We start from the raw sequence: 15,390 nt of genomic DNA, 5'->3' as shown, positions 1-15,390 counted from the left end.
AATCCAAGTGTAGACTTGCACATCTCCACCCCGTAAAAGAAGGAGGTGGAGCCAAATTTAAAAGTGCAAGTTAATGCCACCAAAAAAAAACAGTAGTAACCCCAACATCACACATGGCCAACCACTGGTACTGCAACACCCTTCTATAGAAAATACTGGAGGTAGGGAATTAAAATGAAACTCATTGGAATAAATATTAAATTAAATTAAGTCAGCTACAGGAATCAGGCAAAGGGCAGGCCGTTGCTGATGGGGAAGCTCTAACTTCGGAACATGGCGGCCGCTGAGAAGTAGGTGGTCGTGTGGCAGAAAGCCTAAGGGACAAATGATGGCTCTTTGATGATCTTTTTCACCAAACCTCTCTCCTCTCGAGACATTTTAAACATCAGGGATTCATCCACCCCAGAGCCACCATTTTATCTTTCATGCATTTGTCTGTTTGCTTGGAGGGGGAACCTCCTGGAGCACGGAGGGAGCTCTGTCAGTGCATGACTGGAGGAGTGCGCTTGCATGTTTCTAAGCTGGGATTGTGAGAGGCAGAGGCTGCACAAGCATGTGGAGCGCAAGTTACAGCTATGACGCAAGACGGTCTGCCAAGCTTCAGGATGTGAAGAGTCTCATCGTGGATGAGGAAACAGCCTACTCTAACAGAGTAGCAACAGATTGGGGGAGTAATATCTGCCACCCCACGACTCTCGCTAGGTATGTGCCCGATCTCTTACTATAGACTATATGGGATCAGTGGATGGTAGTCGAGTCTGTGACCTTGAACTGGGGCATTTTAGGGCAGGGACTGACAAGAAGGAGACCCTGAGAAATAGTGCCTTACTGCAACAAGGTGTACTAAATGTCCCGAGGACACACTTAGGGGGGCCTTTGCGAGGACAAATATTGGATCGTGGTGGAGATTTTGCAAAGAATACTCACCTGGGAGGCAGGGGAATTGGCTCCCCTCAATGTAAAAAGAATAATCACTCAAGACTAAGGAAGTTGAGCCAGGAGAAATCTCCTGGAAAGGCATTTGTGAAAGTCACTCCTTCCATATACTTTTTTGTAAGCTAATCACACATAATTTTATATCAAAAGGTCCAGGGGAAGATGGTTGGGTTTTTAGGATAGAGAAATCAATGAATTTGGGCAGGTAAAAAAACGCTTCTAGAAATAATCAGAGTGTAGGAATTCTAGACATCAACCAGGAAAAGAGGAGGAATAAACAAGGTGGCCCTGTAACAACTAGGATCCGACTAGAAAGTATAAAGCCACAGATGAATCAAACTATTCCCATGATTAATAGATATGAGGCACTAAGAGATGCTGAAAAAGATCGACAAGACGATGAAAGCTGTCCCCCCAGTAGAAGGAGAGTTATGTTAGGAAACCTTAGCTTCAATACCAGTGGAATCTTTAATAAAGGGTCTCCAGAATGAACTCAGACAAAGATTTAAAGTCTCTGGGTCAAATCAGAAATTGATATAGGAGGTTTGTCAGGTGCTGAAAACTTTATTGGAGTATATCTCTAGGAGGACAGAATTACTGGAAGAGCAAGGAAATTAGCTAAGTCATAGCGTGTAGGGAAACTCCACTGAAATAAAGGTTCCGAGGGCCCAAAACGAGTAATTACAGGAAGAATTATAGAGGCAGGAGAACCACTCCTGTTCAAATAATTTAAGGTTTATAAATATTCCTGAATGGGCGGAGAAGGGAGTTTTGAAGGCCTTTCTTTTGAAGTTGCTAAAAGAGGGGGTGCTTAAGGGGGAGTTTGGAGTGGACATTAAAAAGGAAATTCTGAGAGTGCATTGAGATTCTTACAAACTTAAAGAATTACGAAAGACACCAAAGAAAATACTGGTTACCTTTTAGACATACTCTGTTAAGGAATGGATATTGACCTAGTCCCATAAGTGGCCACGGATTCACGTATAATATCAGTTCAGATATATGTAGGAGTACGGAACAAAGGGAGTGGGAGCTTGGGCACAGAATGGAAGAATTACAGAGCAGAGGGGCCAAATTGCAGTTAAGATTTCGTGCTATGTTGAAGATAATGTGGAATCTATAAGATGTATAATTTCAGGAAAGTGGAACAGGTCGCCAACCTTTTAAAGCAGATGGGCAAAACAGGATAATAATAGAAGAGAAGCTTGCTAGAGATAGGTAAGTTATGTTTCAAATTTTAGAGGTGTTATTTCTCCCAGAGGGCAATGTCCTTATTGGCATAGATTAAATGTGCCATGTTGGAGGGGTGGTTCTGTTGATAAAATCACGGATGGGGAACAGATTGGCAAAAAAGGAAACATTATAAAACGTACAAAAAGAAAAAACCTCGTTCAGAAAGTCACCCTGTTTACACTATGTTGTAGTCTGGGATATAGGAGACAAGCCTGCCAGGTATGCATACGTTTATACGGTATTCAGATAAACAAGCACTAGAATGTTAATGGCTTACGAATTGCTAAGAAGCAGAGGTCAGCATTTAGAGGACTGCTCAGGAAGTAATATTGCAGGAAACACAGCTGACTGCATTTGAGTGGAAGGCTCTCTTTTTTGACAAACTTTGGAGCATCAAGTGATCTACATGTATCGGGGATTTAATATATGGGGGTGGCACTCATTGTAAGGAAGCAGCTTGATTATAATACAAACACAATTGGAAGTTGAGTTGCTGGGAAGGTTTCTGGGCTGTAGTGCCAAATTACATGTGCAGGAATTTACGGCTTAAATAGTGATGAAGCTGACACCCTCTATGAAATTGCAGTTTGCTTTTCAGACTTTCCATTCCCTATAGTGATAGGAGGGGATTTTAACATTGCCCTTAATCAGGATCTAGATAGATCCAGTAAAAGTAGAGCAGTGATTAATATGAAGGTGGGGAGGCATTGAGGACAATAATGAAGGTATCCAAACCAAACACAACTCACCTGAAATCCAGGTCACTGCAGGAGCAGCGGAATATTGACTGTGCCCCTTGAGATCAGCTCTCGACCAGATCCATTCACTTACCTGCATTCTAGGGCTCATCCCAAAGAGAAGTGAGGATGGGATGAGAGCGCAAGTCAGTTGCAAAAGTCTTTGGTTTGGAATCCGCTGTGTGGCCCATGTCAGTGTGCTTGCAATAGATGGTCTTTGGATCGGCCTGTGGCCATTCGCGAACTCGCCGCTTCCCTCGCGCCACGTGCTCCTCCCGGTCTCCTTTCGGTGCCTGGTAGCTTGGGATCTGGTCTACGATTTTTAAATCTTAACACCAGATCTCTAGTGAAACACCATCTATCTGTGGCTGATCTTATTTTGGATAAGACACCGGATCTGCTGGCTCTAACTGAAACCTAGCTGCAAGACACTGATGATGCTATAGTCAATCTTGCCTGTCCTCAGGGCTATTCATGTTTCAGATCTAATCGCCACTCCAGAGGTGGAGGTATTGCCCTATTTATCAAAGCTGCCTTCACATGTACCTGGACGGTTCTGCAGATTGCTGGATGCGAGAGTGCGCTGTTTAAGGTTACCATTAGCCCGCAGTTCTCACTGTCAGGGATGGTTGTGTACCGCCCCCCAGGCAGCGATGTAGCTTTTAGAGGTGCCTTTCCGGAGGCTGTGAGCCTATTGGCTAGTGGTTGTGCAAATTTTTCGATCTTGGGCGACCTAAACCTCCACTTTGATAGGTCAGAGTCTCTGGCCATCAGTGGTTTTTTGGCTGACCTAGAGGCTTTGCAGCTGATCCAGCTTGTCTCTCAGCCTACACATGTGGCTGGCCACACTCTTGATCCGTTTTTCACAACTATCTCGGATACCCAGATTGTGGCGGTCGATCCTGTGATATGGTCTGACCACTATCTGGTGTCTGCTTGGCTCCCCCTTCCTGCCAATCCCACTATTCCACCTCCTTTGCGGATACCTCGACGCCACTGGAGCAAACTTAGGTTAGAGGACCTTCACCGCATTATGGGTGTTGAGCCTTTAGGCCTTTTGCTGGATGTTACCTCGGGCTATGACCAGTTCTGTAACTGGATTACCAGAGCGTTGGACGCCCTGGTACCTATCATCTCCAGTAAGTCCAGTCCCCGGCAGGCCAGCCCCTGGTATGACAGCGCGCTGCGTGCAATGAAGTCCTCTTGTAGACGGGCAGAAAGGGAGTGGCGTAAGTCGTATGATGCAGATAAGAAATCTATCTACCTGGCCTTAGTTAAGCTCTACCATCGAGCCATATGTAGGGCCCGGGCGGCATTTTACGCAGCCGAATTCCGTAATGGCCCCAATCCTACCAAAACCATCTTTAAGACTATAAAAGACCTGATGGCAAAGAGAGTTCCCCCACAGTTGGACAGCTCCACCTCTCACTGCGAAGCCCTTGCCACTTTCTTCCTGGACAAAGTTAAGAAAATCTACCAGGCGTTTCCGAGCACACTGTCGCCAGTGATTCCCTGGAGCGGCTCTAGTAACTGTCCATCGCTGCACTCCCTTCCCATTCTCTCTAACGAGGAGTTTGCTAAATGGGCCCTGCGAGTCAAGTCTGGCTCGCCTGCAGACCCGGTAAGATCGGCTCTTTTCAGGGATGTCGCTTTTCAGGGACGCACAGTAGTGTGCTCGCTAATCAACCTCTCCCTGACTTCCGGCCTGGTCCCTGCCAAGTGGAAGCAAGCGGTGGTTTCCCCGATCCTAAAAAAACCATCTTTGGATCCGCTGAGACCTGAAAACTACCGCCCTATATCTTTGCTCCCGTGGCCGGCCAAGGTCATGGAGGCCCATGTAAATCAGGCCCTCACGGAGCATATGACCCAAGTTAATGTCCTGGATCCCATGCAGAATGGGTTTCGTGCTGGACACAGCACGGAGACGGCCCTTCTGGCAATGGTTGAGCATTTGCGGAGTGTGCTCGATGCAGGTCAAACGGCAGCGCTTATTTTGTTAGATCTGAGCGCTGCCTTTGACACTGTTTCCCATCGCATCCTTCTACACCGCTTGCAGGACATTGGCATTTGTGGTTCAGCTCTGCAGTGGTTCCGCTCCTTCCTCAGCGATCGCTCCTTCTGCGTTGCCACCCCTCCATTTCAGTCCAAGTACCATCCTTTGGACCTGGGGGTTCCTCAGGGCTCCTCGCTGAGTCCTACGCTTTTCAACCTGTACGTGCAGCCGCTGGCTGAGGTCGCCAGGCAATGGGGCCTAACCATGGTCTCCTATGCCGACGACACTCAGTTGGCGGTCACGATCAGCGGGGATGCCAAGCAGGACGCCCTCAGGTTCCGAAGTGGACTGAGAGAGGTGGCCAGCTGGATGAATAACAACTGTCTCCAGCTGAACGCGACAAAAACGGAGGTGATGATCGTTGGAAGGGAAGCGGATCACTGGGGGGACGGATGGTGGCCTCCGGAGCTGGGATCAGCGCCGGCCCCTGTCCTGGAACTCAGGAATCTGGGAGTATGGCTTGACCACACGCTAAGCTTTGTGACGCACACGAAGAGAGTGGCGGCCTGCTGTTTTGGAGTATTACGCGGGCTCAGACCCCTGCTCAGATTTTTTGATGCTCCTACTAGACAGCTGGTCATTCAAGCAATGATTATCTCTCGGCTGGACTACGCTAGTTCACTCCTTTTAGGAGCGAACCAAGCCGAGATTCTTCGTCTACAGCGAGTCCAGAACGCTGCGGCCAGGGCGGTGGTAGGTTTGCCCCGAACCTGCCCCACATCTAACACTCTACGGTCCCTGCACTGGCTCCCGATAAGCAAGCGAATCCAATTTAAGGCTCTTTGCCTGGTTTTTAAAATTCTTAGAGAGTCGGCACCCGTGATCCTTAACGAACTGATCTCTCCCTACGTTCCCACCCGCTCACTCCGATCCCTTGGACAAGCCTTGGTGGTGGTCCCCCGTTTTAGACTTAGTCGGATGGGGGGTCGCTCCTTCCGCGTGAAAGCTGCAACTCTCTGGAATGCGCTCCCCTTGGAAATCCGCCTCTTGAATGATTTAATATCCTTTCGTAGGGCTTTGAAAACCTTCCTGTTTTAATTTGCTCCCTGTTTTAATGCTTCTGCTTTTTGTTACTGGATCTAGTGTTGTGTTGTGTCTACCCTTTCCCTGCGCCAGGACGCTCCTTCGCTGGAGCAGCTTTGCGCATTAAAATGCAAATAACATAACATAACATAACATAACATAACATAACATGACGTAAGACCCTGGGAGGTAAGTTTTATGCGGACTGTGTAGGAAGCTGGCTCTTTATATAGTGGTCCAAAATGAGGTACAATGTGTAAGGAGTACAGGCAACCCATATTGGTTTACAGAGGCAAAAACGATACCACTAAATGCTCTCTTTTGCATTAGTGTGGGTGAGCAGTTTAGGCTTATCAGAGGGTAGCAGGGGCGGTTTCTATTATAGGGGTGGGGGCTATGCCCCCCATATTTCTTGGCACTTAAAAATGTTTTTAATATCATGAACCCTACCTGCAGTAAGTGTTTCTTGCTCAGCAATCAGCATAGCTCATGATGACCCTCGCGCTGCGCGAGGGTCAGGCAGTCAAAGTCCAGACAGGCTCATGCACTTACTGCGCATGAGCATGTCGCAGGATTTTTAGGGCTTGTCTGATTTAAGCCCTTCATTCTGCGGGCTGTCGGAGCGTATGGCCACTCCTCTCCCTTGATTAACCCAGCACTCTCTGACTGAATGCACTTGGGCGCTACAGGCTGCAGCCTGGGCTTCCCAAAGGAGAGTGTCAATCAGGGAACATTTGGATTGGAAGCAGTGCATGTGACAGGCATCATCACTGACGCCAGGTCACATGCTGTAAACAAATACAGTGCGCATGTTTCCGTTTTATAGAAACATGCACACTGTAGAATACTGCCTTTGAGATTTCCCCATTAACGTCACCCTAGACTAATGACTCCGATGCAGTGGTGCGGGCCTCTCTAACACCTTATAGTAACTACAAATAAAGGCTGCTCCAAAAATTGAGGTCGCTGCCGCTGGCAGACACTGCCCAACACTTCCCTTTCTAATTACTTCCTATATATTCAGCAAGCTGAATGATCTTTATTTCATAAAACATGTTACAGCAATCAAATCAAGAACAACTTTTGACTGATCGCAGCATCTATCAAACAAACTTACAAAGGGTTTATTGCAATGGCGAGGCTGGCCAGGGGTCAGAAAGCAGTGAACTCAAATAAAACCACGTTACTAGTCTCCTGGATCCCTACTTTAAAGTGCTCCCAATGCAAAATCAACTTAATAATCAATGTTAGTAAGCGTAATATCAGAATGAATTATTAGGAGCAACAAGAGCGCTAGGTGTAGGAGTATGCAGCAGGCAGCAATTCTAATGGCAGATGAGGCATCTTTCTTTGGCGGTATTCTCGAGCTTCATCTCTGCACCTGTGGATTAATAAATCAACATTTTTCAGAGCTTACATCTCCATAAGTCCAGAAGAACGTACCATGAACTTTTCTTTACTTCACAACCATGCATCTGATGTGAGAATGTTGTGGAAGAAGGAGGGTGTGGAATACATGAACGTGTCTGCCATAAGAGGGCTTAATTGTATTAACATTTCTGACGTGGTCCAGGTTAAATCTTGGAGTAACTGTGGTGTTGGATGTGTGCATCTGAGAGACAAAGGTTGCGTGTAAAGACTAGGGGAGCTGTGTGTGGCTTAATCTTGTATGTTTGTGAGAGGGCTGCTGGTGTGTTTGCTATGACACAAGGCAGATATATTTGTGATAGTGCTGGCTTAAGTGAGAGGGGACATTTCACCTGTAATGTGATTGTGAAGGACAGCCTGTCCCTGTGCTTGTTTTCCATGTGTAGCTGTTTTTAGGCCTGGCTTTGTTTAATATGTTCATAGGGAGGTTTTATGTTTAACACATCTATAGTTGGTGTGCTGTTGTGATTTTGTATGCAGTTGTGTGGATTTTTTTTAATGTGTTCCTGACCGCCTCCCCCTGCCCTTCAGCCCAACCACTTTAAAACATCACCAGCCGCCACTGGAGGGTAGTGCTCATTGCACCATTTTGGGATCAGGTTTTCCTTGGTCTTCTTTTTGGCACTGCCCCATATTTTCCACCAGCCTTGTAAATGGGGAGCAGCGTCAATAAGCCATGGGTGTTGCGGCGCAACACCCACTGCAACACCCATTGCCCACCCCTTTCATGCTAAGTGCAGCGTGAATAGGGGAATTATTTACAAGGTGGTGTTAAGGCATGTTAAGTGGCTTAATGCCGCCTTGTAAATAAGGCAAAGGGGTTATCGCCACCAGATAACAGCTACTTAACATATGTTCTTTCATAATAAGATTATAAGGCCCATCATAGTCTTGCTTGTACTTTGTTCTTTTTTAACCATCCACCTAGTGTTTAGACTGAGAAGTCAAAAAAATACACCCAGGTCTGACTCAAGGTTTTGTGAGTCTCTGAACCTAATTCTGTACTCCTCAGTGATGAGTCCAAGGCCCTCAATCAAGGTATTTTTCATGAGCTCATAGGACTCAGCACCTGCCTCACTCAGTGTCAGTAGTCTATCCCTGCACTTTCCTGAAAACACCTACCAGAGCAGAGAGGCCTAACACTTCTGGCTGAGTCTCCCCATGTTACAGGACCTCTTAATGGCTGTAAACCACTTGGTGATATTGTCACGTTCTACATATTTAGGGACAAAAGCTTCTTATTTCTCCATAATTATAATGTTGCTGCCACCAGATATGGGTCTTAGGCCCTCTCTCTTTTTCTATGGCTAAGATTTTAGCTTCTGGAGCTTTTCGCCTAGCTATTTTTTGGAGACCTGCATCTTCCTCATCTACTTTATCTGGGGTACTACCAGAGTACTAGCAGTAGGGGTGATGTCAGCTGGGGAATCTGAGGATTCATCATCCTCACTGATATCTCCATCCCCTGACCCATTATGGGTTTATTCCATTGCAATGGCTTTATCATGCTACGCAGGCAGAGTTTGAAGGTGAATCGTGTTAGGTTTAGACCCCATGGTAAGGTTCAATGCTTTATAGAGGTCCTCAAGTTGGTCCAATTTAAGTTTCTTTGGGGGGAACCAGGTTGAGCGCCTGGCTAGTGCCTTCTATTTCAGACATGGTATTAGATCAGTTGAGACCTTTTTAGAAAGTTAGAACAAATCTACCAGACTATATTTTTTCATGCCTAACAGTCTAACAGCCTGATTCATCAACAGGCCGTTTTGCGAGCCCCTAATAGCGATTCATAGCGAATCGCTATTAAGGACTTGCAAAACGGTATTCATGTAGGAATTGCTAAATAAATAGCGATTCCTACACATTCCTTATTTGCGAGTAGCAAATTGCTAATCGCAAATAAGGAATAACTCCCCATTCATTCCTATGGGCCAAAAGGCCCATAGGAATGAATGGGGAGTATTCCTTATTTGCGATTAGCAATTTGCTACTCGCAAATAAGATAGCGATTTAAAGGGTGCCAGGGGTGTCCAAAGGACACCCTGTAGCACCCCTTAAATGCAAATTGAAACTGGTGTTGCGCACACACATGTCCAAAGGACATGTGTGTGTGCAACATGCAACTTAGAAAAATGCTTTTAAAAGCATTTTTCTAAGTTTTTGCTATTTACCGAGAGGTCTGACCTCTCGGTAAATAGCGGCCCGAAATTGCGAATTAGCAATTTAAAAATGTTTGATGAATTGCATTTAAGGACTCTCAAATAGAGATTCCTTAAATGTAATTCCTCGCAATTTAGCGAATTAGCAATTACCGATTTTTGCATTTGGGATGATGAATCCCAAATGCAAAAATTGCGCTCGCAATGGGCCAGATTCTCAGAATCTGGCCCTTTGCGAGCGCAATTCGGCTTGATGAATCAGGCTGTAAGATACTTTATCAATCTTAATACAATTGGACTGGGGAACTTAACCAAAGCCCTAACTTTTCAAGTTTAGAAACGTGAAAAAATCGACAAAAATTCAAAAATATTTTTTTAACTAATGTCAGTTATGTATTTACTTTGTGGAGTCACATATCGACCAGGTGGTATCAGCAAATACAAAGTCTTTTATCCCACTGCTGAACCTACAATGTAGGCCACAGGCTCTTTGTATAGTGGACCAAAATGAGGTACACTGTGTAAGAAATCCAGGCAACCTTTTTTGGTTAACAGAGGGAAAAATGATAACATTTAATGCACTCTCTTGTGGTAGTGTGGGCAAGCAGTTTAAGCTTATCAGAGGGTAGTGCCAAGCATTGGACAATAAATGAGACATACACTCAATATTAGATCCTAGACCAATTAAATAAGTCATATTTTGATATAACTTTTGATACCAAGAACTTCGTTATCAAGTAAGTACTTTTTTAAAGTATAGATTTTTACAGGCAAGTAAACAGTTTACTTACATGCGTCTTTACGCAGCAATGCTTCTCTATGGGATGAAAGGCTTATGTTGAATACAGTTATTTACCGTCGGGTTCTGGGGGTCTCCTTTGGGGATTAAGGTTGTAGGGGGCCAAGGTCCAAAGTACCATCAGCAGTTAGTTGTTACCTGCCCTGGGGTATCAGGGGCAGAGGTGCTGGTCGGGTTGGTAGCTTTGTGTGCTATACTGATGAAAAGAAGGGGGGGGAGCTAGAAACAGGCTGCATAGGGGGACTTAGGGACAAGTCCGGGAGCTCCCAACAAGGATTATTAAGCCATCCTGCTTGGAGGAGGTGACAGCACCTCTGGCCAGAGCAGGCATTGTTTCTGCCACCAAAGAGCCCTGGATCTCATCTTCAGGGGGTCAGAAACTTGCCTTTGGTGGCAGGATGGTTTACACTAGTCAGTCAGTACACTAGTAGTTGGTATGTTTTCAGGGAGCACATCGAAGGTCTCTTCTGGGTGCATGTATTAATAAATCCATCACTGGAATCAGCGCAGGTTTCTTAGTGAAGCCAATATGTAGCTGGGGAACTCATAATTACTAGTGTTCAGCACATGTACTCAAAATGGCTTCCTCCCTGTTCACTTGTAATATCTAAAAATCGACTTAGACATCACAGGGACATATCTTCTCATGCAGGTATGTCCAAAGATGTAGTACAGTGCACCTTGACTTAGGGCTGTAAGGCATGTATGGGTTACTTACCCATGGCAGGTGTGCCATATTGTGTCTTCACTTTCTCTGCACCATGGCATGCAGGCTGCAATGACAGTTTGCATGAGGCTGCTGAGGGATACTCTAGGTGGCACAATACATGCTGCAGCCCTTAGAGACCCTCTTTATCCTCCTTGCCTTAGGTATCAGGGGTACCATTTGCTAGGGACTTACAGGGGGTGCCAAAGTTATTGTCAGGGAACAATTGTGCAGTTTAAGGGGAAAAGATCTGGCACTGGGGACTTGAATTGCAGGAACCCAGTGCACCTCTGTCAAAACTGCACCAGATACCAGGCAAAAACTGGGAATGACCATGACAAAAAGTGGCAATTTCATGCAGATTGCTTCTGTGAAATGTAAGGGTTAAAGCTTACAGTGGTTAGTATCAAACGCAACATTTCTGCAGTTCAGTAAGTGAACGGCCCACGTACTGACACTCTTTGTCTTTGAGCTTGTTCGTGTGTCTGTGTCCCTTTGGTTAATTTGCAGGAATTGAATGTGCTGTTTCCTATTCCTACCTATAGGAGTAGGAGAACAACAAATAGGGCACAAAAAGGCTAGGTTCCTTTGTGGGCTGTAACACAAACATTGTGCTTCCGCCAGAATGCTACTTGATTCTCAAGCTTCAAATATAAATAACACATCCCCCCAAAGCTTAAAACGTATTCTCCACTGCAACCTGTCCATGGTTCAATCCAAATAGACTTTTTAGTTAATCACAAATCTATGAAGTTAATATTAGTTTCTGCCACTAACATTTTGTCTCTATCTTTTATGTACGTCATCGCACTGTGGCATTACCAGCTCTTAACATAGTTACAAATGTTTTTCTCCTCCTGAGCAGGAGTTCGTTGATGTGGTGCCTGTTCGGGAATCATTGCAGTGGAGAGCGGAGGAAGAATCGGGTCCAGAAGAAGAACCAGATCCAAGGAATAATCAGGTATGTCTCTCTTGTGGAGCCGGGGATCCAGAAGGCCCCTCTCTCTGTGGATATGAAGCCAAGTGAGGCTTTGGGGCTTGTGCATGGTATTTAAAGACCCACACCCAAGATGGCTGCCCTTCTCAGACTCTTGTGATGGTTCGGTAAGAGCGTTTCCTCCCAGAAGGTCCGATAGGAGGCCTTTCTAAAGTAGCCATGAGCAGGGAATCCAGAATCAGGGCACCAAAGGCCCCGGGGGAAGAGAAAATAAATAAGCATAAGGCACATTAGAGCCAAGGGCCCACGAGGAAAACACTAAAAGCAGAATGGATTTTCAGTGTATGGTGTCATTGCAGAGAAGGTGCCCTGTGGATTGTGTCTGTGGGAGGGTCGCATGCTTTGTCAGGAGTGCTTGTGTGACAAAAGTGTTGAAAGCAGAACGGGGGAGCAGACCTCACAAGCAGTGCAAGGAGTGACATTACTACCACCCAAAGGCCAACTAATGGAGCCTGAGGTTTGTCTGGGAAGTGAGCATGCGGCAATCAAACCAAACAGGGAGTGTGGGCATGGTCAGCGCCCATTCTTGGGAGGAAAAGCCTTCCAATCCAGGAGGCAAAACATTTCCCCCCTGATCAGTTTAGCATCTAACTCTTTGTGTTCCTTGTACTCAGGGTGGGATGGGGGAGAAAGAGTCTGTGAAACACCCTGAAACTTAAATAGTTTTTACAGGGACATGTGGAACACTGGGTGGATGTGGTAGTCATCTTATAGATCCAAATTCCACCGGAAATGGCCATACAAAGCGCAGTTGCAACTTTCTTGGTCCAGGTAGATTTAGGTTTTTTCTGCCGGACCAAATCTTCTATGGAATAACTAGGGCCCTGTCTTCATCTTGTGTCTGCGTATTTCTTCATTGGAGTCATATATTGGGTGAAATGTTGCTGAGCAACATACTACACCTGCTAAAGGTGGCATGATGTTTACCTACCGCTGGGATGAAATCAGACGAGGGCCGTAGGGCTAGCAGAAGTGATCTGGGGTGATGCCCCAAATTACAATACGAAGAGGCCGAATGGATACTTTGTTTATAAGCAAGCTCCACTAAGCTTAGAGATTTCACCAAGTCGGATGTGTGAGTGGAAAGAATACATTGAAGGAATTACTCAAGGTACGGGTTCACCTGTCTATCTGGGATTGTAAATGGAAGAAATATGGTGGTCAATCCCTAATGCAACATACAGACCTTGCCAAAATGTTGCAATGAATTGGGCATGACGATCAGAAACTATGGTGACAGGGATGCAATGCAATTGTACGATTTGCTACATAAAACCGTCAGCTAGTTCTGAGGCTGTAGGGAATTTCTTCATTAGGATGAAGTGGTCTTCTTTAATCAACATATCCACCACCACAAGAATGGTAGTGAAGCCTTTAATAAGAGGCATGTCAGTTTTATCCATGTTCAAGGTGTGACATGGTATGGGATATGGGCAAGGGGTGTACCAAACCTGCTAGCCGTCACTGATAGACTTCACTCTTGGTGCACGTAGGGCATTACTGAACAAAGATAGTCTCATCACTAGGCATCTACCCCCACCAGAACCACAGGGAAAAATGTTGGCTTGTTTTGTGTTCACCATGATGTCCCACCAGAGGGGAAGAATAACACCAAGACAGATCCTCATTTTTTAAGTCCTTTAACAGGATATATAATGAGCCCCGCCAGTAAAATAAACCATCCTTGATCTTCAAATTAGGAATCTCTTGCCATGGAACTGTGTCTAGCTGTTCATAGGTGGAGTGGAGGGACTCCCAAAAGGTCAGTGAATTAAAACTACCAATGATCTTCTCCTGTGGAAGGATGTATAAGGGTGCACCTTCTTGCACATCAGAGCCAATTAAACTGGATAGGGGTAATAGTGTGTCAGATTTTGCTTGTTTGCTACCCGGGTGCTATGTGATTACAAAATCAAATTTGCTAATGAAAAGTAGCCTCTGCATTTGGTGGGGTGTCAAAGCTTTAGCCAAATGAAAAAATTGTGAGTTGTTGTGGTCTGAGTATATGTCACTGTATGCTTTGTGCACAGCATGTAATGACACCACTCCTGGAAAGCCAGTTTAATTTCCAAGATTTCCCTTTCACCCACAGTAGAGTTCTGTTCTGCAGGCAACAGGATCCAGGATAAGAAAGCTATCAGATGTAAATGCCCTGAGACCTGGTACCTATGAGTCAGCGCTCCTCCTGTTGCATATAGCGAAGCATCCGCCTGAAGAAAATACAGAAGGGATGGTTCAGGACACTTAGGAATGGGAGCAAATGTGAACCTTTGCTTTGAAATCGTGAAATCCTTTTGAGCTTTCCGAGACCACTGAAAAGAAGTTGCAACAATCTGTAAATTTGGGTGACAACCTCAGAGAAATGGGTAATCAATAAGCAAGAAAAAATTGCAAACCCCAAAGGACTTTGAATCTCTCTGACATTCGTAGGGGCAGGGCAGTTCAAGATTGCCTCCACCTTTTTGTTGTCCATCCGTACACTAAATGGTGAGTTGACAAATTCTAGAAAATTAACCCTTGGGGTATGAAAGGAGCACTTGTCAAGTTTTGCGAATACGCTGTTCTATTGTAACTTCTGTAGAACTGTGTGCATGTGTAGTACGTGGTCCATACCAGTCTTGGGGTCGATCAATATATTGCCTATGTAGACGATTATGTAGATATCATGGAATTCCCTTAGGACTTCATTAATAAGAATTTGAAAAGCAGCGGGGGCATTGCAGGGACCAAAAGGCATGATGCAAGAGTCATGTAACTAGAGTTTTGTGTGAAAGGCAGTTTTCCACTCGTCTTTGTCAAGCACACAGATCATGCGGTAAGCCACCCACAGGTCTAACTTGGTAAAGATAGTCGAGTCCTTAATCTGGTCAGGCAAGACAGGAACGAAAGGCAAAGGATACCTTTTTTTAGATAACTTTGTGAAAAGCGTGGTAATCAATACTCAGTCTTGACTCTTTGTTCTTTTTTGGCAAAAAGAACAAATGTGATGAGACAGGGTATGCATAATGACAAATAAACCCACGTACTAAAAGTTCCTCAAGATTCCTTTTCAGTTGTTGGTTCTTGGGTTCAGGGGAGCATAAACTCTGCTACATGGTAGAGTGGCTCCTGGGGTAAGATCTATTCGGCAGTCAAAAGTCCTGTTAGGAGGCAAGGAAGTTGTTTTCTTTCTTATCAAAAATGTCTTAATAGTCTGCATATTCACTAAGGATCATATTCTCTTCTGACTCAGGTACTGAAGCACAGGTGAACTTGGCAGACCAGTCGGAAGCCACTTTATAACAGGTTTTGAAACAAAACTCTGAATCGAAGGTCACCTTCT

The sequence above is a fragment of the Lissotriton helveticus genome, chromosome 4_1, assembly GCF_964261635.1.
Source record: "Lissotriton helveticus chromosome 4_1, aLisHel1.1, whole genome shotgun sequence".
Lineage (NCBI taxonomy): Eukaryota > Metazoa > Chordata > Amphibia > Caudata > Salamandridae > Lissotriton > Lissotriton helveticus.
Note: the sequence above shows the minus strand (reverse complement) of the source record.